General features: G+C 39.6%; 1 long non-coding RNA gene across 1 annotated transcript; it reads left to right on the forward strand.

Annotated features, from left to right (window-relative positions):
• The first annotated feature begins 18,154 nt into the window (after window positions 1–18,154).
• Window positions 18,155–22,388, forward strand: LOC146511595 (uncharacterized). The gene is made up of 3 exons (XR_014876223.1): window positions 18,155–18,499; window positions 19,029–19,099; window positions 20,196–22,388. It is a non-coding gene; the product is annotated as an uncharacterized LOC146511595 (long non-coding RNA).
• The last annotated feature ends 2,436 nt before the right edge of the window (window positions 22,389–24,824 follow it).

A 24,824-nucleotide genomic window follows, 5' to 3' on the forward strand; every position in this document is an offset into this window, starting at 1 on the left:
CTGTTCAGAGTCCATGCTGATCCACTCCCATCTTTGAATGAATATAAGCAATGCGTTTGGCCAAAGCTGCTGGAGTATAACCTTTTCTACATTCAGTTAAGTTTACACTTGCCTATGAGACATAAGCCCTAAATACTAAAAACTGTTTGGTGTTTAGACGTGCACGCTGATGATTGCAGCTTTGCTCTTGCCATACCTTTAAATCGATTCCACAAATGGAAGCAGAGTGTAACAGCCTGACAGTTTGGTCTGATATCAGGCCAGTTTTGCACCTGTAAATGATGTTTTTTAAATGCTGCTCTTGCTAGAGCCACATGCGCCCCTCTATAAGGTGGAGAGATTTAAAGCTTAACAGACCTGCCATGTGCAGTCGATGTTGGAAAAATGGTCCATTTAAAATCGTGACAAATAAATCAACTTCTTTCCGTATTCCAGTTTGTGACAATTTTTTTATTTATTGCTGAAATGATGCACATCTCTGCTGAGAATAACAAGTGCATATTATCCCCTGCCAAGAGCACTGTAAGCGTTTCCCAGTGGTGTTTTTCTCCTTATCGCTCTACCAACGGGCCACTGCTACACAGCAGTTGCCTAATGATGTTTCCTGGGTCGTGATCATTTACTGAAGGGACCTGTCCCCTCAGGGTGGTCTTGGTGACTTACAGTACCTGAGATGCAGCTGTTTCTGGAGGAGGTGACATGGGCCCAAATGTAGCTGTGAATGCTGTCACTCCAACCGCTGCCACAGGCTCCTTTCCGTTCTCCAACCTGATTATCGAGAGAACTTAAAAATCAGCCTTCACATTCAAGGTGCAAAACAGGTTCATCAACAGATGAATGAGTGCGAGCATGTGTGTCCCAGCCTTTGTGTGTTTAATCTGTGCTACTTCACACAGATGTTCAGGGACGTTGTGTGTCTCGACTGCTGGGTCCAGAGCTTACGTCTAAGCCCCCTTGTAGTGACTGTAGCCAGCTGGGTGTCAATGATGGTACAGTCAACAACACTTCCACACTCATGCACTCTTCCATACTGCGCGCGCACACACACACACACACGCTTTATGTGGGACTTTCTGAAGCTCAGGCAACAACCTGGAGGAAGCTTGTGGGAACAGTCTTTGAATCCCTTTAACTCCTAAAAACCAGATATCTCAGAAAATACTACCCGGGTATAAGAAGCTAAGCGCTATACTCTGTAAAGAAAGTGGGATTTATTTAAGTTAAAGGCTTTTGCATGATAATCCTTTCACAGGCGTGCCTAGAACATTTCGAATAGGTGGGTTCAATAGCTGAGGAGAAAGAAGTAGCTATATATATATATATATATGGAGAATACAATACATGGATTCACACATGTATTCAGGACTATTTCATCGAAAGATTACGAATATTTCCATCTCAGCAAAACAAACCTAAATGACTTGATTTGCTTTGCTTATGTTTGCTTTACAATATGTTTGAGGTTGGGCCGAGGGAAATCCATTATAGAAGCTTAACGGGGCATTTCTAATCAACTGCCAAATCCAGGACTATCAGTTTAGTCAAGTGCACGAGTACAAATTATTCTAATGTGTCGATACGTTGCCAAGATCTGGAAGAAGGTCCAAACTGTCATTTCTGGATTAGAGGAAATTGATTTGAATGTTCATGAACAACCCAGGAACCACCAAGGCTCAAGCTTGCCTGAAGTGAATTTTACATGGCCATGGCCTGAGAGTCAGGCTTGACTGAAATCTGTAGCTGCCAAAATGTTCAGACAATGATTGAGCTATTTATGCACAAGAGGGATATTTAGAGGGATAAAGGTCATGTTTTTAAACTTAAGATTACTGTACCAACTCTCAAGCGCGGTGGTGGTAGCGTCATGCTCTGGGGCTGTTTTGCCAGGAAAACCAAATAATTTAAATGAACTCTACCAATTTTATTAAGAAGGTCAATGTGGTCGATTATTCAACCAGAATTATGCCAGAAGGCACAAACGTCTAGTTGAAGTGCAATTTGCCAAAGGACCAAACTTAATGAGGGTGCATGTATATGTTCGAGCCTGTGTGGATTAGAGAAAAAACTTCTGCATCCTGTTCTGGTTTTTAAAAATCATTAAACATGTATGCTGTACAACTATTAGTTGCTATCTTGTAAATGTCATTATTATTTGTTGGTGAACTAATGTGCAACAATAGACAATATAGATAGTTATATAGATAGTTATAATAAAGCTTTGTACACAGAGGAGCCTTCCAAAAGAGTGTTCAAAGGATAATTCGAATCTTTTTAGTCTATTGAGGAGGAAATGCACTTATCTGAGTTGTTCTGTATGATTAACTGCAATAACAGGCAGCTTGAAAGAGCAGGCTTCTATATTTATTCTCTTCATAAGTACTTCATTGCTTTTAATAAGTTGTTGAATGCAAACATTTTTGTTATTTTATTCATGTTCATGACAAACATTTTAAAGGTCAAGGACTGAATGACTGTAAAACCCATGTGTGCCAAATGCTCAAGCTTTAGGCACTTTTTCAGTGTCAATGTTTAATACACCTAGATTTGGGATTTGAGAAGAGATTTCCTCATAATGTCTTTGCACTGCACTCCCACACACCTGGTGTATCAGTTTCGTAATAGGCTTTGATTTCAGAATCCAGGAATAAAAATATGTAGCTAGAAAATGAGCACAATAAACAGCCCACTATCCCAACTATGGTGCTCTGCAGAAACCCTTACATCAGTGCGGCACCAGAGAAAAATCAAGCATTTAAAACTTACCAGATGCCTTTGGGATTTGATGTGAACAATGACAAGTCAAGTACAGACAACTGCTTCTGATGTGCTATTCTTTGGAAGAGCGGCACGAAATGCTGTTAGTGGTCATTACTGAGTCCACTTTAGCATCCAGCACCACAGAGGAATAGCCACATAGAGCCTACAGAGAGTAATAACATCTTATTGCTCTTGTGGTCACATTTGGCCCAGGCCAGTGGTTAACTTTGCAACCTAATAGGAAATGTTTCCTTTTCAGCTCCCTCTGATAGCTTTTTAATTGCTTTCAGTGACACTGTCACCTCTCTCCCTCAGTAGCCTCGAGACCATGTTGTGTTTTCTATGGCGAGGGAGCTCTGTAATGTAATCATGAAATGATCATAATTAGGGAAACATAATTGTGAGGAGTTATTTGGTTTAAAATGACCTAGAGGTACAAACTAATCTCTTAAAATGCATTTTTGTTGATAGTAGATGGCTTAGGAACGCATTCAAAACAAGCAATAATGAGGCCCAAGGATTATTACTGTTTGTAAGGACCACAACAACAAAGTCTAACAGACTCCTTGGGGCTTCTGGGTTGTAATGCACTGAATTACTTTTATTGCATAAGGCTATGCTGAAAGGCGTCTTCAGTATTTGTTGACTGTGGGAAAAATATTCCAAGGGCAAAAATACTAAAGCAGCCTTAAATGATCGGTGTGAAATAAAGTACCTGAATAAAATGGTCCCCGACTCATTTTTAAGGTGCGACTGGTATATCTCGATCTTACATAAGAAACCAAAATAACTTTATTTTCTGGAAAAAGCTTGTCTTAACATGGCACTACTGTTTCACAAGGAGGAAGATAAATCAAATGTTTGAGGATGAGTAATTAAATATAAATATTGGTAAAACATTAATTTAAAAATGTTTTTTAAATTTTTTTTATTCACACAAGATGTTAAGAAGACAGTTTTACATATTTTAGATGATCTTACAGTAGTGTGTAAAGATCTTTGCCACTCATTATTTCTTATGTTTTGCTAGGAAAATAGAAAATTATTTATAATTTTATAATTTATAATTTTTTGATTTTTCTTTGAAAAATGTGCATACGGCATAACAATATAAGAAACGTCTTCAACACAGCCTGAACTCTCCCAGGCAGCTTTCAGGAATCGTTCTCCAGGCTTCTTGAAGGACATTCAAAGATCTTCATTTGACGTCGGCTCCTTTTGTTCCATCCTCTGTTAAAATTGCTGCTTGGCATTGTGTTTTTCAGTCACTGCCATCCTGAAAATAGAAACGATTGCCAATTACAAGGTTTTTCAGATGGCACTGCATGTTGGATCAAACTCTGACTGTACTTTTCTGCGTTCAATTTTGACCTGATCCAGAAATCATGACAGAACCTCCATCGTGTTTTTCAGACGGGTGTAGACACTCACTGACACTCACTCCCTCTTGACCTCCTCTCTGCATACAACATTTTGGATTACTCACTCCATAAGACCTGTTGCTGCTGGTTTTCAGTCCAGTTCTTGTGTGATTTGGTATACCTCAGCCTTTTCTGACTGTTTCACTTTGTTAAGACTGGCCTTTTGAGAGCCAACCTTCCACTGAGAGCATTTCTTATGAAGCTCAAGTGAACATTAGATGGACCAGGTGAATGATCAGATGCATCTCTCAGGTCCTGTGCCAGTTTTTTGCTGGATTTTGTCCTATTTCTTGAGGGCATGAGTTTCATATACTGTTCATTTGGTCTAGATATATTTTTTAGGCTTGTCACTTCTTTTATCCTCCACTTGTTCAGTTTCTTCAATTTTTCTAAGGACACACTAACAGCATGAAACTTGGACTAAACAGTCCAAGTTTTTGGCTAATAACTCTTTTTTCCCACTTGATTCCCAAATAATATTTTATTTCTGTTATCTTTGGCATTTTTCAGACATTCAACTAAACAGATGGGAACAAATTGTGTTTTTGTGAAACACTGTTAGTAGCGAATTGTTCTATGTAAGCACAACAATGATTCATCCCTTAAGTTACGCACCGTTTTTTATGTTTGAATAATTCATGGATCATTCCAAAAGGTCTTAACAAACAAACCAAATGATTCCCCTGAAAATGGTCGGATACAAGGACTGGACTGAAAATGACTGAAAAACCTTCTGAAAGCCTGGAGAACTATGGCTCAAGATGTATTAAAAAAAAAAGAAGTCTCGCTTGGACTTTCACCCATTATTGAATTTCTTCATTTTATGTTACTTTGTATATGTAAATGTAAAGAGAAGCTTATTTATATTGATACATTTGTAGCAGATGTGTGACTCTTTTCATATTGATACATTTAAATATTTGCCTTCTTCCATCATGTAGTTATTTATTTATGTCAGAGGCTGTGCAAAAGTTTTATGAGAATGCTTTCAGCATTCATTTCAGCTGTTCAAGTGTCATAAGTTCGGTGGCTGAGTGTCACATTTTCATTACATACTAGTAATTTGCTGCTTATATATTTTTATTGCTCTCTGAAAGAATAGCTGCTGTGATAATGGGTATTTAAACAAACAAAACAGTAGCTTGAACTGGAAAATCTGCAGCTCGGCAGAGAAGAAATCTCAAAGCTCCGAGTGTGCTTCCTCAAAACTTTTCCAAAATAAAGTGAAAAACCAGATGAAACAACCCCACATGTCATTGTCAACTAGCTTTGCTTTTAAAGCCGTGACACACACTCTCTTTGGAGACATGAGCGGGCTGGATAAGTGCTGCAGAAGTTGTCAACAATCCAGATAAATCTTCTCAGTGCGCCACACTGCTTAGACCACCCAGGAGTATCTGGCCCGGAGGCTTGTCAAGGACAGTCACAGGCATATTCAGAACTGGCCCTCAGCCTTGTTTTTTTCCCTAAGTGGGTTCTCTTTTGTGGTTTCAGTACTATGCATTTCTCTGATGTTTGTGCCCATGTGTTGTAGCCGCATATAGGACAGAGATTGTCTGTCATGCGTTTCCGCCCTTCTGCTCTCGGTTTAAACAGAGCGGAAAGTGAAAGCGTTGCTCGGTTCGGGCAGTGCATCTCAGCTCTGGCCATAGATGACAGAGGAGGAAAAGATGGATGGAACACCTGGAGTTAATGAAAGAAATGTAACGCTCATACGCAACATCAAGGGTCCTACAGGATCACAGCCTGCCACATCCACTTAGAGGCTACATTTGTCACAGGCAAAGAACAGGGAGCTGAGAGCCAGCATTGCCTGTTAGAGAGAGTCCTCTGCTGCACCATTTTTTTTTTTTTATCACTCAGCTTTTTCTGACAGCAACATGAGACAGAAAGGGAAACAGATGGCATCTGTCTTTGCCTTAAAAATATGAACGTAGGATATCAGCAGGCATTAGAGACACGGGCAGTTTGTAATCTGCTGTCCTTTTTGTCTCATCTGTCAATGAATTTCAATCTGAAATCCATCACAGAGGGTCTGAGAGTCAGATTTGAAGACATAATTTCCAACTTAAAATAAATGCCATTGAATCATAGCTCAAGAATAAGCGGAGCCACTTTAATAGCAGTAATCATTCTGTCAGAGCAAGTTGTTTTTCCTCAAATGGTAAACGCTGTAACTCTCTGGTTAAATTTGACTTTAACAAAGAATTAAAGCATCATTTCTACTTTCCCGTCCCTTGAATTTGCTCTTTACGCTGACATTTTATTCATGTCTCAGAGGAAGACATAAAAGAGAATGGAGAGCCTGGCACTGCCGAGCTGCACATCTCTGTGTTATGTGGAATAAAGCATGATACAATTAAGTGGGCAACCTTACAAAATGATGAATGCTGTAGCTGTTGTTCCATTTATCTTTCTTTGTAAATTACATTTTTCCTCTGTTTTCTGAACTCTCTCTCTCTCTCTTTCTCAAATGCAGCTATAACAAACGCTAGCTACCCCCCCCCCCCCCAACATAATGCTAACCTATTGTTTTCACTGCAGCTCTTTTGTCTCAAAGTGACTGCTTCATGTAAGCTTCAGAGCACAGTGCTTGCACAATAAGTAGCCTACTAGTGGCCCAGATTAAAAATGACCACACTGTACTCATTTCCACTTTTGTAATAATGTGTTGGTGGTGTAATACAAAAGGCTTAATGCTTTTATATTCTTTATACTGTAAATTGCTGCAGCACCTTTTTTGCCCTCTTTGTGAAGAACACTCCTACGTTGCTCCTACTGTATAGATGTGAGGGTCAGGCTGCTATGACTGATCAATATGCAGACAACGCGGCGATACAGGTGTCACATGTGTGCATGCATGATGGTGGGCGTGCCTCAGGTTTGCAGGTTATTATGCGTGAACTCACTAGAGACTCTCAATGGGCTTTAATTAGCAGTAAGGCCCATTAAGACGTGAGTCTTATTGGACTTTGCACTGCATTGTATTTCATTGTTTTGTGAATTGCAAAAGGTTTATTGTGTATTCAGTCAAATTAAAAATAGTGTAGGTGACTGTACTGAGCTCTATACTAAGAAGCAGGATTTCATCTTATCTAGGTAACTTTAGAGATAACCCTGGCTTTTCTGTTCTGATGGTGGTTCACTTGTTAGCAGGGTATATCACCATGGTAACTTATGTTGTGATTTGAAATCACCTCCTACAGACCAATCAAATATGAAGAAAATAGCGTCAAATTCCCGGAAGATCTCGCGAACCTCTGTGACTTTATTCCTTAGTTTTTTCTGTTGGGAGCAAACAATTTAGCAACGATTTTATTGTTCCATAAATGTTAATATATGATCCTCAAACAGCACGTCCACATTGTAGATGTCATGTCATATGAAATTTGTACGCAGACTGAGACTATGTTTGGTTTCTGTTTTTATATTTAATCTTTAACCTCAAACCCTAAAACACCACCACGTCTGCTGCTGAAAGAATAAAAACAAAAAGCTTCCTTTTTGAACATGAATTTAAAGAAATACTTGATTATAATCCATCAGATTGCTCTGCTGTCTTGATGGAGTTGTGATATTGCTAAATCAGTTCACTTACATTCTTTCTGTCTTTCCTTCGTGGCTTCAAATAGACTGAGCTTTATTAATATAGTCGGTCTTTTCCATTCTTATTGACCAAAGTGCTTAAAACACACACTCTTAACACTAGATTACTCTACAATGCTTTTTCCTCTCACACACATTCACATTGCTGCTTTGTCTGCAGCCACTGTTCAACTTTCAACCTCTTTTATGTGTTTACTGCTTCATAATTTCTCCTTAGAGCAGTTTTATCTTTCTTTCTAAAATTAGCCGCTCTGATGCCAATACACCAATCTGCTGGCAACCCCTTTCACGTGAACACGCAGAGGAAAAGCCGAGTTAACATAGCAAGTTGATAATCAGCTTTGTGTGACTGCTTATCCTGATTGTCAGTTCATAGTAAGAACCCAAATAACAGAAAGATACCCTCTTTATGTTGAACCTGCTTCAGATTCTGGCTCATGGTTTTTCCTCTGCCTTCACTTACCTGACTTTAAGGACCATCTCCAGCATTCCCTTTCCACCAGATTATTATCAATAGTAGAGTGTAATTCTGGGACAGCAAAAGAGCTCACTACCTGCAAAGTTTACTTACCTGTATCCATGAAAATGGCCCACTGCATTTGGAAAGGTCTGCTTAATATTTCTCTGCCTGTTCACCTTCCAATGGCCTCAACTATCCATAGACCCATGTCCTGGATTCTCTAAGTAAGAACTCCAGTCCCAGATATCAATTACCATCTTTAAACTATACCTGAACTCATCTCACCCAAGCTGCCAACCCCTTGATGCACGTTTCTCTCTGCTGACCCAGTCAACAGCTGAATTAGGAAAACATATTACCCACTCATGATCGTGTATTGATGCAATAGAGATTCATGACAGTTTCAGCCATGTAATGAGAGCAATATTAGTCTTTATCAATGAATGAATCCACGACTTTTTGACTGGAACACAGTGCTGAGGTCCAACTGGTGCGTGGCATTAAACCCTAGTGGGGAGTTTGCCCTTTTGGAGGTGGTCAGTGACCCACTATCGATCATATGTGTGTGTTCACACCTTGGCTCCTGTGATTAGGCACATGATTAATAGTGGGTCACAGACCGCCTCCAAAGTGGCCACCCCCCCACTAGGATTTAAATATGTGGGACTGTCCACCTTTTTGTTTTTATGACTGGAGAACTGGTGAAACGTCTTTACAAACATAAAAAAGTCCAGTTGCCTTCTTTTTTCAGTCGACTACCACGACCTGGATGACTGAGAGTCATTCATCACTGAGAGTTTCATGCAGCCAACAAAACAATATCGGGTGTGTTCTTCTCATACCTAAGATATTTTAGATTTAGTAGAAGAGTAAACAATGGTGGACCACAAACGATGCTAGCTGCATCTTTATTTAGTTAACCCTCTCAAGGCAGGCGTTGCCGATTTGCAACAGTTAAAAACTAACAACCTGATTACCCCACATACATATTTTATGAGTTTTTTTTACTCAGAAGTACCACTGCAGGACTTGGTTGTGCATTAGCAACAAAAAGTTTAATTTGAGCCTGAGAGGGTTAAAGCAGCTGCTTATTTTTTGAGCCTGTGTGTAAATTGTAAACATGTAAATCAAAAACAGAAGAAGAGCCAGGGCTACAAACCAGTACAGGAGCTGTGCTTTCTTTAGTGTGGACTCATGGCCAGATCTTTTGCAGAGAAAGAAAAGCTACGCAACAGATTCCATCACAGCAATGTGCAGTCAAACAATGATGTTTTCTCCAAAGCCTTGGATGAGGTTGAAGGTATTCATTTTCCATATGACATTCTAGGATTCCAGGCCGCATGAGACAGTCTAGTGGGGCGATAAAAGTAGAGGTCAAAAGTTTAGGTTTGGCTTTACCACACCAGAGATATGAAGACTGCCTTGATTTTCAGTTGACTGCAATACTCTGAGCAGCAGCTGTTGTGAAGGTGCCTTTTGCTTGACTACAAATCGGTTGCTAAGAACAAAGCTCTTTCCTCAGCCAGTGTCGTCTCCCCCAGTGCAACAAGCAAGAGGCAGCAATCTTATGTGATTTGGCTTGTTTCCATCGGATCTTTACGATCATTTACTGACACAGGAACAAAGGCTGACAGGCCTGCTGTACCCATTAAAGTTTTCCAATTAAAATAGATTTTACAGTTTCCTAAAAATATGCACGTTGTTTGCTCCGCTGTGCTGCTGTCAGTGAGGTGGCCCGTGCGGATGGAAAATGTTGGGGTGCAGAGTCAGTGCAAAGTCACAAATTTATAACTATTAATATGATTTATGGCTTCCTAAATTGAGTGTGGTACAAACAAAATTGTCCATTTTCATGGTCAGAAAGCGCCGTAGCTTCTGTATTCACACAGGTACAAACACCCTGAGCGACGGAGACTTCTCTTTTGTTTATGGCGGATGGCATTTTTTATTACTCTAGAAAAACGAAATTTTTATTACTTTATTTCCCTTTTAACAGACAACCTTGTCGTCTTTAACTTCAAAAAATGCTTCTCTGACGCACGAGTGCAGATGGACACACTCCCACACACGCACACACTCTTTGTCCTTGTAATTTATTCCACCATATCTCTTTTGCTTCTGTCAACAGCGCCTGATATCAGAATGAATCTGAAAACTTGCTCGTCTTTGCCCATTAGCATGCAGGAGGGATGCCACTATTTTGCATGTGAATAAACAGTTATTAAAGTTACTGTCGGAATCTCAAGAGGATCAAAGATTAAACAGTTAGCATGACTGACACTTTCTGATACCATTTCAAAATAGAGGAAGTCACATTTGAATAACCTTCTGTTTATTCTAACCTCACACCAGGAGTCTCCTCAGACAGCAGCGTGACATACAGGATTGTGGCGACCTTCAGCTGGATGACCCGGAATCAACTACTCATGTTGTCAAGCGCGAGTCCTTGATGTGCATTTGAACACAACCTCACCGTTTGTCTGCAGTGGAGTGCACAGCCAGTAAAGTTTAATTCGCACATTTAGATAGCCACATTTTTGGTTACATGCAAGTTACATTTTAAAATAAAAATACATTTACTAAATCTTAAGCATTTATAAATAATAAAACGCTGATTAAAAACAGAAACACCTCTGCTATTTTCTGAAGAACATGCAGTTCGCTTCCTAGGGGATCTTGGTTATTGCTTGAAAAGCTGCAAATAAAGGGGCAAGTGAAGCAGAATGAGTTGCAGAGGAACGGTGTTAATTCAGGTGAAAGAAGCGAGGAATGGGCAAAAATGAACTTGTGTGTAAGCAGTGAATAGAAATGGGCTCGGAAAAGAAAACTTAAAGGGCTAACTGAATTTTTGTTGAGAAACAACCCAAACCTGTTAACAGCTAAAAGCTTTTTCACTCTTGTTAGTGAAACTGTTAGAAAGCCTTTCTTTATTTTAAATGTTGTCAGGGAGTAAAACATGCAGCTTTTATTCATTATGCATGTAACATGAAGTAAACCTATTAAATTCTTCAATTCAATTGTATTCATACAGCGCCAAATCACAACAGCAGAAGCCTCAAGGTGCTTTATATTGTAAAGTGCACCCTACAATAATACATAAAGAGAAAAACCCAACAATCATATGACCCCCTATGAGCAAGCACTTTGGCGACAGTGGGAACAAAAAACTCCCTTTTAACAGAAAGAAACCTCCGGCAGAACCAGGCTCAGGGAGGGGCGGGGCCATCTGCTGCAACCGGTTGAGGTGAGAGAAGGAAGACAGGATAAAAGACTGTGGAAGAGAGCCAGAGATTAATAACAAGGATGATTCAGTGCAGAGAGGTCTATTCTAAAGTAAATGCATGACTCCTGCAACATAACAAAATACCCATGACATAATTTCTAGGTCTAAGTTGTGCTTTTAATTATTTTCTTCCACAATGATTAGCAACTGCAAAGAGATGCCTGATTGTATAGAAGTCTATAGTAAAATGACCCCGATGCTCATTTGATATATGAACCCTTTCCTAATAGGTAACCCCTTATTTCACCTCTAGTTTCAAGTATTATTTAATAGAACATCATCTTTGTGATGATGACTGTCAAGCAAGTATTGCATAGATGAGTGGTGTCCTTGCCACTCTTCACTTTTCTTCACTCAAGTTTTAGCTTCACCAAGACAAAGCTACGATGCCACTTTCAGAGTGACTTAAATCACCTTCTTTTTTCATTTTAATGCTCGGTTTAAACTTCAGCAGGTCGCTTTGACTGCGTCTACATGCCTGAAAACATTAAGTTTCTGCCATGTGATTGGCTGATTAGATAACTGCATTAAAAAGCAGCTGAGCAGGTGCCCAATGAGTATAAGAGGCAAAAAGAGTAAAGGTGTTTTTGCATTTTTTTATTAGACATTAGGGTTGTTGTGCTCAAAAGTAACAACATAAGAAGAGCGAGATTAAACTGAACTCATGATATCATGATTCAGATTAATGAAATGAGCATAAAGATGGTTGAGGAGAGCTGCTCTGTCAGCTGATACGTCCCTATAGGCTCATTACTAGACATCATTTTCTCACCATGTGATCCGTCGCTCACATAACATTGCATTACTCATGTCCATATTTAGAACTGAAGCTTATTGTTGTGAAAATTTGAACATTTTCTTTGCACGGCTCCAGAAGCTTAGAAACTATTTCTCATAACTCAGCTGTCAAAGAAGAGCAGCCAGTGAAGCTTTTGTCTGTTTGTAGACTGCGTCCTGTCAAAAACTTAGAAAATGTTGATGATGGAAAGACTTGAAGCAGCAGCTCCGGTAAACTATGCTACACTGCTTTGAGTCAAAAACTAAGCGTACGTGGAGGAGATGTGTTTGCTGCAGACAGCAGTGTGCTCATAAGAGATAAACACCATGATGACTGCTTCCTCAGTGTCAAATAGAGCTGTGGTCCCAGTCAGTAGTAATGAAATGTTTCTATCTTGGCTAACAAGCGCTCTCTAACTCTCACCACCGTACGCCCTGCTCTCTCATTGAAATCCTTAAAGGCACAAGATTGCAAGGCCCCCGTGTTACCTTGATAAGTGAACAATGACACTTTCTGTGTTCACAGCGGATATGACGCTCTTCCATCCTCCATCCTGGCTTTTGTATCACATACACACAAACACACAGACTTTACATCTACTTTATCTGCTTCACTAATGTCGGACCATGTGCCTCAGCAAGAATTTTACTGGCTCCACTGCACATACGGCTGCTTTAGTCACTGGACCAAATGAATCTATGGGCTGTGAAATCATTCAAGGGGTGTAATGATGAGCTATCACTGATCTGTTCTAGCTTTTGTAGCTATAAAACACACTGATGGAGTTGGGACCGTGAATTTGCTGACACTTTGGAATATGAAAAGCTGCAATAGGAGAGTTAGGATGCACTGTACTTCCTCCCCTCCCTTCTCATTCATCCAGAAGCCTGTTTCCTCAGACAGTGTATATTTTTATTATATCTAAAAAAAAAAAAAGCACCTGAAGGCTGTCCATGCAGGGTCTGTACTGAATAACTCATGATTATTTCTAAATTCATTCATGGCCTGAAACCTTTGTGTTTCTTTGTGCGCTTCTGCTTCAATTCACAAAACAAAAACTAATCAATATTTTAATATGGCTGTTTTTACAGGTTATTGCACAGGGGAAAATATGCTTTGTATGATTTGGGTGGTTAACTGATCTTGGAGATTAGTCCAGGATTGCAAGGTGGGTGCAGTGTAATAAAACAATGTGAGTATTTGAGACTTTTTATTGCAGAAAATTTTGAGGCTTTACTTGGCTTATTGCACTGATAGTCTCTTTTACTACTGGCCATTTTTAGTCTTAGACCTGGATAAAACTGTTCTGTTTGGCAAAGCTTATTGCTCTAAGCAGAGACTGTCAAAATACTCACAAACAAAATGAATATGTTGCATATCAGCCTGTGCCAGAGGCAGGTTTTTGACCCAATATGCAGAACTCAGGACATACATGTAGAACACAAGGTGAGCCTTTGTTGCTGTCTGATGAAACTTAACAAGTTCAACAAAATAATTCAACAGAAATACACTAGCAGGGAATACATACATGGAGGGAAAGAAGAACCAGAAACACTGAACAAAGGAAATACACAGCACTAAAGAGGATACAGGGACAGTGGACGATGTGACAATGAACAGACAATACTCACAAGACAATGAGAGAAGTGGAAGACACAGTGGCAACAAATCAAGGAAAACAAGACAAGGGAAGCAAAACCAAACACAGCGAACTCAAAACTAACAACCAAAAAATAAAACAGGAAACAACGAAACAAAGTATAACCAGATGTAACCCCACAAATTGACCAGATACAGGAATGTAAGGCAAGAACACTTTGGGAACTACAGGGATACAAAATAACCTTAAACTCAGAACAGAACTGGATGACAAACAAAACCTAGAAAAATCAATATAAAGAAAAAGAAAGCAGCATCCACTGCCTACCTGACTGAAATGCTACTGGGTGGTAAAAACACTGACAAAGAGTATAGTAGTTAATTACATGCATAAGTGTTGAGTCCAGGCATACAAAGCAGGTTCATATACATGCCAGTCATTAACTACAATATAAAAACTGTATATCTCTGACACAAGGGCATTGCATATTCATGCTGTGTGCATGGACTACAAAGAAAAAAGACAAGGAATACATTTCCTGAGAAAAGTGAAATGTGAATGCACTTATTTATCCACAGTTAGTAAATGCTGAAATGTAAAAAAAAACCCCATATTGCTGCCCTTCAAAAATACTGAAAAAATAATGCAAATAAAATCTCTTGTAAAAAAAATCAATTACAGTGTGTTGGTGCAATTTCCACATACGATCTTGTGTATTGTTTCAGATGTTAATGTGTACCAAAGGGTTTTTAAAAGCGCAACAACACCTATAAAGTTGTATTGTCACACACTATTATAAAAATAATTAGGTTTGGAATCACACGAGAGTGCAATTATTCCTTTACTGCCTCAGATGGTATCCTGGGCATTTTTTCTTCATTGGAAGAAAAATGACAGGCCTTTATTTAACCAGACTTGTATTCAAAGCATCTATTGTACTAGAGGCAGGCATTTATTTTTAAGTGCCAATGTTTGACTAGAGCAATTGGTCATGTCCATGCAATTAAAGTCTTATGCTCATTATACCATAACAAGTGATGAATCACCCATTAGACAGACAAATGAGATTGCTTGAGATTCTTTGTAAAATGACTTAATTTTTAGCCTGCTCACATACGTCTGGGTGGTGAGAGGTCTTCAGACCAGCAAAGCACCGCATTCATAACTTTGGTCATCTAATGTGTGCTGTATTTAAATAAAACACAACATGAAGAAATTGTAAACAATATGGACCAAACAGAACATCTTATTAGGACATGAGTGTTGTTAGGGAAGTTCCAGGGAACAAACTCTAAATAAATACAAAAGTACATGTTCAAAAGTAAAACTGCTTGTTATTTTTAGAGGACAGAAATGTATTTTGTTTTTAACAAGACCTTTATTGTAAACGGTTGGATGCCAGTGCAAAGACTGTTTTCAAATAAATCCCTTAGAGCTGGGCGATTTCTGCCAATTAACAAGCAGTTCTGTTTAAAACTCAAAGCTTACACTTGTTTTGCTATAAATTGTCATTAATTTTGTCCAAATGTGTTTGAAAGCTATAATTAGCATTTTTATTTTTAGATAGAAATAAACATTTGTGATGTGATATATTTGTAAAGATGTATTTTTTCCTGTAAAAATAAATCTGTGGTTTTTTTTTTGATATTCAAAGTTTTAACAGAATACAGTCAAAACTTTCCAAGCTATTGTGTTTACAGACAGAATGACACACACAAATGCTACCAAAAACACAACCACTTTGGCAGAGGTAATTAATCATATACTTAACCTGTACTGATGTCTGTAGGTGTCACTAATTACTAGGTGTGGCCATGAAATAGAATATATACAGTGTAATACTTCAAGTCTGATTGGATCTGACATGGAGCCATTACTCTAAATCTCACACACCCAAGTTCTGGCGTCATCCTTGCAACTAGGAAAAAAAACTCTGTGGTTGCCCAGTGATGACACTGAAGTCTTTTGCTACTGGTGACCAATTACCTTAAGTTATGGTGACCAACTTTTTGTGGTCTGATGCAGACTGAGTGCAGTCACTCTCAGACACACTGGCAAATAATCGGTGTATAATTTTTAAATGCAGACTGCCATAAGCATCTATGTTCAATAGGGTCACGACTCAACTAGCTGCCAACTGGTTGTACTCTGGTTGTATTGCTACAGTATATACACAAGTAAAGTTGCTGAGTGTCAGTCATTTTGCAAATAAATTGCTAACCGGATGTTAGCGGGCGTCCAGTGGCGGTGGTCGGCCGCGCAACCAGTACGCTGCTGTAGGTGCCGCAGGTTCTCTTGCTTGACCAACAATTATCTTCCACGCTTCTCGATCTAAGGTGATGGTTCTTGTCTGCTCGAGTAAAGTCGATGGGCCTTCAAATCATCCTGGATTTGTTTCATCCATGTCTTTTTTGGTGCATTTTGATGCACCCTCCAATTGGTGGGGCGGGTCAACCAGAGTAGGCCATGGGGGTAGCGGCTCGGGTCCATTCGACAAATGTGGCCAAACCAACGGAGTCGGCGGCGCTGGATTAGGTCGCCGACCGTCGGTTGGCTGCCGCAGCTGGTGAGGATGGTGTCATTCGAATGACGGTCGCGAAGGGAAACGCTGACAACACATCTAAGGCAACGCATTTGGAAAACTTCGAGCTTGCTCAGGTCGTGTTTGAGCATTGTCCAGGTCTCTGCGCCGTTAAGTAGAATGGGCAGGATCAGGGTTCGGTAAAGGCGGATCTTTGTGGAACATTAAAAATTTAATTTCGATATGCATATTCTGGTGGATTAACCATTGCAGAAAAATAAAAAAAAAGGATTTTGACAGTTACCAAGACTATTAATTTGGGGCAGTTGTGGCATAAACCTTACACTGGGCATTGGCCTAATTTTGCACCTGGACCCCACGCAATTGCAAACCGTTAGCAGAATGACAGGTGACTCCATGTATCTTATTGTCATTTTATCACCACTAACGCTAATCTGTGAGTGGTTGCAGACTTGTCCCCATCCTCAGAGCAACTATTTCATAAGCAACATGATTCCAAGTTCATTGCATGCAGTCTCAATAATTCTTTTTGTGTTGAAGTCTTCAAATACTGATTGTCGTAGCTTGACTGTAGTATAACACAGAAATATCTGGTTCTTAATCTGGTTATTACACTTTGACACACCACCGATTTTTCAGATGATTGTTTTGTTGTTAAACACATAATATTCTTCGCCACACTGTATATCACTGCAAATCCCAAAGGGAACTGTCAGATGACAGCAAAATAGTTAAATGGACACAAGCGCGGCACACAGGAAAAGTCTGTTCTAACATTGTGTTAGATCACTGCCTTATGATTTTGTCACCTCACACAATGATTTCCCTGTGGCCAACTATCATTACCAGCTCTTAGATAACAAGACAATTTCAGCTCTGATTCTGAGAGGTAAAATAGCAGCTTTGTAATGAAATATGAGTCAGATTTTGATCAGATTTGATTAGTGTGAAAAGATGGTTAATCAGGTCAAAATGGGAAATCTCTCACATTAGGGCACTCTCAGCAAGCACAATCTCTTATAGTCGGCTTCTGCCTGAGACTTATGAAACTGATAGCCCTGGGTGAATCATAAGCCTGCTGCCTAGCACTATATATCCCACCAATCACTCTTTTCACATGTCCCACCCTCTTCTCCTCCCCCTGCTTTATAAGTGTCTCATTGCTCTCACCACATACTGTCTGTGGGGGGAAAGTGACTGCCTCACAGGTCTCTGGTATCTCAGCACCCATCTGTCATCGCCGTTCAGCCCGGCTCCACGCCGTATCCAGGGAACATCAGGCGTGGGCTGGCTGCCCTGCCGGTTGGCTTGATGGCTTCAGTGTATGCTCACAGTCACAGAACTGCCCAGAGATTGGATTTGTGTCAAGTTGAGCAGCAGGTTTTAGCAGATATCAGCTGTAATCTTTGTGTGTCCGTGCGTGGCCGCTGCTGATGGTTTTCACAGCCTCAGCAGTTATCACATAACTGCATGATTGGATGTGACTGAAGACTTCTATTCACATGACATAACTAAAAAAGATGGCTGACAGGATGGCAACATGACTGCCGTATACTAGAATATATGAGCGACAAATGTTGGAATTAATAATACTGAATTTTTAAAACCTTAAAAAACCTTGAGGTAATGTACTTCACTGTTGTGTCTCCATTTCATGCAATTTTATGTCATGTCATCGAAAAGATTTCTAAATACAGCAACACACATTTCTAAATGTGTTTTGGCAAAAAGAGGACTCCTGTCCTGTAGTTCTTTATGAATGGGAAGACGAGTAACAAATAGCCCAGTATAGGCTGGTAAAACAAACAAACAAACAAACAAAACAAAAAAACTTTGCCACCTTCAGTGTCAGTACCTTGTAACTGATAATTGAAGTAATTATTCTCTGTATGATTTTATCAGTCTCTCACATTATTGTGGAGGAACCCATCACCCCTCTACCTCCACGCTTGACAGTTGATATTTGATGTTTATGCTGATACACTGTTCTTGGATTTCTCTAGATGTCGAGTCACAGCCAGGCATCTCTACCTTGGTTCTTACTGTCCAGAGGTATTCCAGAAATCTTGTGGTTTGCTCAGTCACAACTTTGCAAATCTAATCTGTGCTACCATGCTCTTTTTACAGACAAGAGGCTTTCTCCTGACAAACCATACTTATTCACTCTTTTTCTGAGTGTACTGTTATCAACTTTAATAATTAACGCGACAACTGAGGCCTTTATATTTTGAGATGTAACTCTTGGGTTGCAATTTCTATCGGATTAGCACAATTTGACAGTTTGCATTCACTGGAATGTCCTCTCGTGGGAAGACTGGCAATTGTCTTGAACGTTTTCCAGTTGGCATTGTGGCAACATGCAGCTGAAAGCACCAGATCAGCAAACTGCTAAAATGTCAACAAGTGGTCACACTTGGTGATGATAAATTAATCAAGCACATTTGATGAGTGACACCTGGCTGCTACTTAAGCTCTTATTTCCTCTGGAAGCCTAGCAGAGCCCTGTGAAAACTTTATTTCCACATAACTTTTTAAGGCAGGGATTTTATTTTTTAAATTTCACGCCTTCTTTGATTGATAGCTGTCAGACCTCGTCTCCACCCATGGGAGTCACAGAATGGGATCTCTGCCGTGTTTGTCACTTCTGCTTTGGTGAGTGGAATTCTAGCAATTTATTAATCTTTTTCTTTGCAGATACGTGTGTGTGTAATGCATCTCTGCAGTTCATGCATGCAGCTTGCAAATATTAACTGAGAGTTAGGTTAGCACTCTACCCACTCCTTAAAAAAAGCATGGTAACTTCTGGTTTCAAACTTCTACTATAGCAGTTGGCAAAATGCTAACACTTAATGAACAAAATGCACTCTGTTATCATTTACTCATGTAATAAGTGTCTTAAATGCCCCCCCCCCCCCCCCCCCCCAAAAGGATGATTGTAAAAATATTAGGTAATAGCATGGATAAACAAATTGTTAGCTTATTAGCATATTAGATAAGCAGCTGTTGGTAGCTACCTAAGATTATATATATTTTTCACTGTTGCTACCAGTTAAACTGTTGACAAACAATATGTAATAACAGTTGAAATGCTAATATAAAATATACAAATATTGCCCTTTATTAGCTAAATGCTCATAAATGTTAGCTAAACATATCAAATGGATGGGGGAAATTAGTCACTTTTGAGGTTAAGCGTAATACTAGTCAAAAGTAATATCAATTTAAACCTAATAGACAGCACATGTTATGAAGGTTTCTTTTAGTCTATCTGACAACAGATGGCCAACTAGAAAAAAGTTGGAAACCACTGCTGTAGCAAACCAAAGGTAAAGTCAGCGTGAACACAGTGGCGACCTCAGCCCCAACATGTCAGTGTGTGAATGAAAATAGATGATGTATTTGGTCATTTGTTCTCCTTAGTTTATGGCAAGGCAATGTGTGTATCCCAGTTTCCAGCAGTAAGTGCTGAACATGTGATTCTATCAAAGGCCCATTTCCACTGGTTTCAGCATTTTTAAATTACTTGCTAACCCAGATTTGGTCTCTCCTGAATCCCAACCCAGATCTGGTGTCTTGGATAGCCACCCCACTGAATGCTGAATGGGTGATTTATCAGTTCTTGGAGTGGTGGGAAACTAAATGATTTATGGCCCATCTCGTTGTTTTTTTTTCACCCAAATGTTATTTATGTCGCTGCTTCTGTTGCTGTCTTGATCTCTCCGCTTGTCTCTTCTGCTTTCCCCTTCAGAAGTCATCTCAGTGATAATAACAATGTATGCTATAAGTTCTGAGAAGCCCTGTGTGATCCCAGAGAGGAAATATGAACGATCAGAAGCTGGATGTCTGTGAAATCAACTCTCGCACAATACTGACACGCGTCAGCCCTGGCATGTATTCCTGGCGGGACATATGAAAACATGCAGTCAAGTACACATAGAGAAGAACACACATGTGCAGTGTCAAACTGAATTAATGCACAGGTCGAAGCACTGCCAAATGCAAGTTATTGCTTATCCTTGATTCCATGGAGAATGCATCGGATGAATAAAACATTTGTGAATAAAGGCATATATTGATTTAAATATAACCGTGAATAGGTCATAGATTGCTCTCGAGATTTTGTCCCGTTCCTTTCTCCTTACCCATTATTCCATAGACACTGACGTTAGCATATTTTCTTTTTCCATTTCACTCCTTTGCTATCTGCCAAAAAACAAATTGGACTATTATTATCATGCATTCAGGAAACGCAGCCTGGGGATATAAATTGGTCAAATGCAAACAAGTGGAATCCCCTGATCCTAAATGTGAGTCACTAAGTTGAGAATTTGGAGCTTGAAATGTCTGACAGCTTAAATCACTGTCACTCTGGGCAATGACACAGAAAAGAAGGACAGGATGGAGATGGAGAAAAGAAAGGCAGAGAAAGTGGAAGAACTAATGAGATTTCTTTAGTACTATTTCATCTATGTGACCACAAAGGCATTAGTAAATACGAACAGCATTTAAAATTAAGCCCCAAGTCTTCTGTGGCTTCATGCCTTTTTCATGAGGTCTTCTTGATAAAAATTCATAATTTGTATCTGCGTTCTCTGATCAAAAGCCCTCCTGAAATGCGCAAACAGATCGTCACCTCGGCTGAAACAGAGATGTTTCACAATGAAGGGTTGCGGGAAAAAACCACGGCAGGACACACACGCGCTGTTTCGGTATGAAAATGATACTTGAAAGGCGAGATGAAATATTCACCAGAGAGAAATATGGGGAGATAGCACATAGCCTCGAGCGAGCAGGGCTCCTGCTGCGAGATACAGGGAGAGAGAAAGAGATAGCGAAGGAGAGGAAGCTGGGGTGAAACTGGGGAAAAATAGAGAGTGTGAGGGAATATAAAAAGAGATTTATTGAAGACCAGATAAAGAATGAGTGGATGAAAGAATGACTAGTAGGCAAGTAACACCTCCAAACTGTAAATCTGTCACTTTACCGTGAATATTTATGTCACTTCAAAAGGTCACATGTCTTTGCAACTTTATCAAAAAAGTTCAGGAAATTCATGTGGCCCTAAAACACTCACATGACTTACAAAGACATTGGAGCACAACGGTTTGCTGTCAAAGTCGGCAAAGCTGCAGCAAGAGACATCACTAATGTTTTCACCTGACTTTTTTGTCTCCACAGTTCCTGAGAGTGTTAGAGACAGACACAGTCAGAAGATCATTAGATAATTTGAAAAAAACATAAAGAAAACATGATCTATTGATTTGGGACATAACATTCTAGGTCACCATTGATTAGCAGACACAGGCTTTTTGCTTGCCTTTCTTTGCTGGGCCCTAACTTTATTTTTAGGCTTGCGCTGATCGATAGGAGGCAGCTTTGTGCAAATCTCAGTGGCATTGTGCCTCCCCGCAGAGCCTGTGTAGGTCAGACTGAAGACATCCAAAAGGTTGAACCGATGATGGAAATCAATGGATCAGAAATGTCAACTAACATGGCTGTTTACCACAACGGAGGAAATTTTCTAGATATTTGCTTGCACGTTGTTTCGTGTGAGCAGATGTCTAAAGCCCATTTATAGTTCTTATCCTTTTAAACTGATACAAATCTAGCACAGATGCTTGTGACATTTTCAGCTGATGTAGATACAAGTTTCTTGTTGGTTCAATTATGTACTCAACTGGCTCACCATTTGGTCGCCCAGATTCAGAGACTGCAGTGAGTGTTTGCTATTTGTCAGTGCTCCTTTTAACAACTATCTGCTAATTCCCTTTTTGAACAGTAATTACACTGAATTAATGCCATTGTTTTGCAGACTCGAGGAAAAAAACAACATAATTGTAGCACAATAATTATTCAGATAATGATGGTGGTGATGATGAACTTCTGTTTTGTGTTATGTGAAAATATATGACCATCCCAAAGGGGGTGTGAGATACTGTGAATTAATTCAATTCAATTCAATTCAATTTTATTTATATAGCGCCAAATCACAACAAATGTCGCCTCAAGGCGCTTCATAGATACAGAGAAAAGCCCAACAATCATATGACCCCCTATGAGCAAGCACTTTGGCGACAGTGGGAAGGAAAAACTCCCTTTTAACAGGAAGAAACCTCCGGCAGAACCAGGCTCAGGGAGGGGTGGCCATCTGCTGCGACCGGTTGGGGTGAGAGAAAGAAGACAGGATAAAAGACATGCTGTGGAAGAGAGACAGAGATTAATAACAGATATGATTCAATACAGAGAGGTCTGTTAATACATAGTGAGTGAGAAAGGTGACTGGAAAGGAAAAACTCAATGCATCATGGGAATCCCCCGGCAGCCTACATCTATTGCAGCATAACTAAGGGAGGATTCAGGGTCACCTGGTCCAGCCCTAACTATATGCTTTAGCAAAAAGGAAAGTTTTAAGCCTAATCTTAAAAGTAGAGATAGTGTCTGTCTCCCGAATCCAAACTGGAAGCTGGTTCCACAGAAGAGGGGCCTGAAAACTGAAGGCTCTCCCTCCCATTCTACTTTTAAATACTCTAGGAACAACAAGTAGGCCTGCAGAGCGAGAGCGAAGTGCTCTAATAGGGTAATATGGTACTACAAGGTCATTAAGATAAGATGGGGCCTGATTATTTAAGACCTTGTATGTGAGGAGCAGGATTTTGAATTCAATTCTGGATTTAACAGGAAGCCAATGAAGGGAAGCCAAAACAGGAGAAATATGCTCTCTCTTTCTAGTCCCTGTCAGTACTCTTGCTGCAGCATTTTGGATTAACTGAAGGCTTTTCAGTGAGTTTTTTGGACATCCTGATAATAATGAATTGCAGTAGTCCAGCCTGGAAGTAATAAATGCATGAACTAGTTTTTCAGCGTCACTCTGAGACAGGATATTTCTAATTTTAGAGATGTTGCGCAAATGGAAGAACGCAGTCTTACATATTTGTTTAATATGTGCGTTGAAGGACATATCCTGGTCAAAAATGACTCCAAGGTTCCTCACAGTGTTACTGGAGGCCAAGGTAATGCCATCCAGAGTAAGAATCTGGTTAGATACCATATTTCTAAGCTTTTCAGCGCTGAGTACAATGACCTCAGTTTTATCTGAGTTAAGAAACAGAAAGTTAGTGGCCATCCAAGTCTTTATGTCTTTAAGACATTCCTGCAGTTTAACTAATTGGTGTGTGTTATCTGGCTTCATGGACAGATAGAGCTGGGTGTCATCTGCATAGCAGTGAAAATGTATGCTATGTCTTCTAATGATGCTTCCTAGGGGAAGCATGTATAATGTAAACAGAATTGGTCCTAGCACTGAACCCTGTGGAACTCCATAATTAACCTCAGTGTGTGAAGAGGACTCTCCATTTACATGCACAAATTGGAGTCTATTAGATAGATATGATACAAACCACTGCAGTGCAATACCTGTAATACCTACAGCATGTTCTAATCGCTCTAATAGGATATTATGGTCAACAGTATCGAATGCTGCACTAAGGTCAAGAAGGACAAGCACAGAGATGAGTCCACTGTCAGAGGCCATAAGAAGATCATTTGTAACCTTCACTAAAGTTGTTTCTGTGCTGTGATGAACTCTGAAACCTGACTGAAACTCTTCAAATAAACCATTCCTCTGCAGATGATCTGTTAGCTGTTTGACAACTACTCTTTCAAGGATTTTTGATATGAAAGGAAGGTTGGAGATTGGCCTATAATTAGCTAAGACTGCTGGGTCTAGAGATGGCTTTTTGAGTAAAGGTTTAACTGCAGCCACCTTGAAGGCCTGTGGTACATAGCCGATTATTAGAGATAGGTTGATCATATATAAGATCGAAGAATTAATCAATGGCAGGACTTCTTTGAGCAGTTTTGTAGGAATGGGGTCTAAAAGACACGTTGATGGTTTGGAGGAAGTAATTATTGAAGTTAACTCAGAAAGATCGATTGGAGAAAAAGAGTCTAACTTAACATCAATGGTACTAAGAGTAGCTGTAGATAATATTACATCTGTGGGATGATTATTGGTAATTAATAGAAAAACACACCATAATAAGTCACAATGCATAAACTATAATGACCAAAGCTAAATGTAGCTTGTATGTATTACCAATACAGCACATGGAACCTAAAAAGTGAAGTGTTAATAAAAAAATATCTGTGCTTCTACATTTATATATCATTGAACTGGTTGTGATGTCAAATTAATGGATGGATGGACATGATGAGGCCCGTATACCCGTCAAATCTACCTGTTGAAGTTCATTCTGACCATCAGACTGTGGAAGAAAGCTAATTTAAGTGACTCTATTGTGGTTGTTGGTGACCAGTGTTGGTTAAGTTACTTGAAAATAGTAATTAGTTACTAATTTTTTTCCCTCCAAGAAAGTAA

Source organism: Neolamprologus multifasciatus, chromosome 9 (assembly GCF_963576455.1).
Source record: "Neolamprologus multifasciatus chromosome 9, fNeoMul1.2, whole genome shotgun sequence".
Taxonomy (NCBI): domain Eukaryota; kingdom Metazoa; phylum Chordata; class Actinopteri; order Cichliformes; family Cichlidae; genus Neolamprologus; species Neolamprologus multifasciatus.